Below are 3,131 nucleotides of genomic sequence, written 5' to 3' on the forward strand. Positions count from 1 at the left end.
CGTATCAGCATCCCCAAGCTCAATTCCTACTCGTCCTCGAGTGCGTAAATGATAAAAGAAATAATTTATGAAGTGTGAATGCTAGCAAAGTGCACAAGTTTGGTCAATGAAAATTTCAACCACTTTTCCTAGCATCATAACAACAATTCTTTCTTATAAACTTCTCAGGTTATAGTAGCAACCAATTCACATGTTAAGGTTCAAACAATGAATTCTCTTGAAACTCTACAACCTATGTTCTCAGTCACCAAGCAATTGTAATTCAACTTATTCAATAGAGTCTAAGTAAGAGCTCCACATACTCAACCATCATATAGTCTTCTATGATTGCTAACACTCACCGCATACACATGAGCAAAATGTTTCAACTGGACACATAGAAAGATAGGGGCTTATAATTTCGCCTCCCAACGTATTCACCTCAAGGGTGATGTCAACAATAATAACTCATGCTACCCATATCCAACTGGATGTATGTGCCTAGATCTTTCCTCACCACATGATGCTTGCCAAAAGAGAAAAATAAAAAGGAATAGAGAGAAAAACTTTGACTCTTTGCATAAAAGTAAATACTAAAAAGTAAAAGATAGGCCCTTCGTAGAGGGAAGTAGAGGTTGACATGCGCTTATTTGTTTGTATGCTCAACCCCTTAGTGCAAAAGAACGTCACGTTATATTGCCCCTTATGATAGCAACCTTTATTATGCAATCTGTCGCTTTTATTCTTTGCCATCACAAGTTTGTACAATGCTCAATTGTCTCTTACACTAAATGATCTAACTCTTTTAGAAGCAATTTTTATTGCCTTATTGCACTGATGACAACTTACTTGAAGGATCTTGCTCAATCCATAGGTAGGTATGGTGGACTCTCAAAACAAGATTTGGGTTTAAGGGTTTTTGGATGCACAAGTAGTATCTTTATTTGGTGCGGAATATTTGGCTAGCAAAGATGGGGGGAAAGCACCACATGTTGAAGGATCTATGAAAATATAACTTCTATGTGAATATGAACAAACATAAATCATTACGTTGTCTTCCTTGTCCAACGTCAACAATTTTGGTATATAACATTTTGATGGGGGCTCACAATCACAAAAGATTTCCAAGAGTGTATTTGCATGTGAAAGTTCTCTTTCTTCTACTAGTCATTCATGAATTGCTCGTATGACCAATATTGTGATTGTAAAGCTTCAAAAGATTTCACTTTCTTAACCCAATGTGAAGCTACCACTGGGCATGATATGATTTAAACTTCATGACATTCAATTTATTCAACAATTTACTCATAGGATATAAGCGAAGCACAAGAGTAAATGACAAGCTACTCCAAAAAGATATAAATGAAGATCATGAGCATAATATTTCTCTCTCAAATTAATTTAAGTGAAGCAAGAGAGAATTTCTTCAAAAATACTAAAGCACACCGTGCTCGAAAATATATAAGTGAGGCACTAGAGCAATTCCATAGAAAAGAGCTTCGTTGATGGGATGTGAATGCCGCTTACCTAGCCTCCCTGGCAACTATTTGAGGACTCTATTTTACTTAAAACTTTTAGATCTAAGTATTTTATTATAACAACAAGCAAAACAAAACAAAATTACATTCCAAGCACAACTCATGTGAAGAAGCAAAAACTCATGCTCAACCGATACTAACTGATAATTGTTAAGAAGAGAGGTGGCATGCCTATCGGAGCATCTCCAAGCTTAGATGCTTGAGACTTCTTGGAATATTAACTTGGGATGCCTTGGTCATCCCCAAGCTTGAGATTTTGTGTCTCCTTAATTCCTCTCATATCACGGTTTCCCTAAATCTCCAAAACTTCATCCACACAAAACTCAACAAGAACTCATGAGATAAGTTAGTATAAACCAATGCAAAAATCTTATCATTCTCTACTGTAGCAAACAACACAAATTATTATTCAACATTTAATACTAAATTCCTATGCATATTTAATACTCCTATCCTCAAATAGAATCATTAAACAAGCAAACATATGCAAACGTAACAGCAATCTGCCAAAATAGTACAGTCTGTAAAGAATACAAGAGTATCAATACTTCTTAAACTCCAAAGATTATGAAAATCTACCGCCATGTAGAAAATTTATCAAAGCTTATTTTGCAAAAAGTTTCAACATTTTATCACATTCTGACTTTTTTAGGGATTTTTTGCAACAACGGTAAACTTTCTGTTTTCAAACAGCAACAAGTATACTTGCAAAATAAGCATGGCAAAGGCTATCATTCCTAGTTTTATTGAAATAAAAGATGCAAAACATTATTCTAAATAACATAAAGCAAATCCTAACAAAATAAATTGATGCTCCAAGCAAAACACATATCATGTGAAGAATGAAAACATAGCTCCGAGTGAGGTTACCGATAATGTTGGAGACGAAAGAGGGGATGCCTTCCGGGGCATCCCCAAGATTAGTTGCTTGGATCTTCCTTGGATATTGACTTGGGGTGCCTTGGGCATCCACAAGATTAGGATTTTGTCACTCCTTATTCTCCTCATATCAACATCTCACCCAAAACTTGAAAACTTCAATCACACAAAACTTAACGGAACTTTGTGAGATAGGTTAGTATGATAAAGAGCAAACCATTTCACTTTTGGTAATGTAAAAGACAAGATTCATAATTGTTCCACACAATTACTACTGTATCATATCATTTCCACAATTTATATTGAGCAATATAAGCCATAGAAACAAGGAAACAAGCAAACTATGCATTGAAAACAAAATCTGTCAAAAACAGAACAGTTTGTAGTAATATGTACTCAAACCATACTTCTGCTACTCAAAACATTATGAAAAAATTATTAAAACTTGAGAAATTTGTATATTAATCCTCTGCAAAAAGAATCAACTCAAAATCGCTCTAATGTTAAAAATGAGAGCTATTTTCGTGAGCGCAAAAGTTTCTGTTTTTCAGCAAGATCGAATCAACTATCACCCAACATGATCCCAAAGGCTTTACTTGGCACTTTATTGAAACAAAGACAATAAAACATGATTACTACAGTAGCCTAATCACATGAAAACACAAAAACAGTAGGTAAAAGTGTTGGGTTGTCTCCCAACAAGCGCTTTTCTTTAATGCCTTTTAGCTAGGCATG

The sequence above is a fragment of the Triticum dicoccoides genome, chromosome 4B (assembly GCF_002162155.2).
Source record: "Triticum dicoccoides isolate Atlit2015 ecotype Zavitan chromosome 4B, WEW_v2.0, whole genome shotgun sequence".
NCBI classification, from domain to species: domain Eukaryota; kingdom Viridiplantae; phylum Streptophyta; class Magnoliopsida; order Poales; family Poaceae; genus Triticum; species Triticum dicoccoides.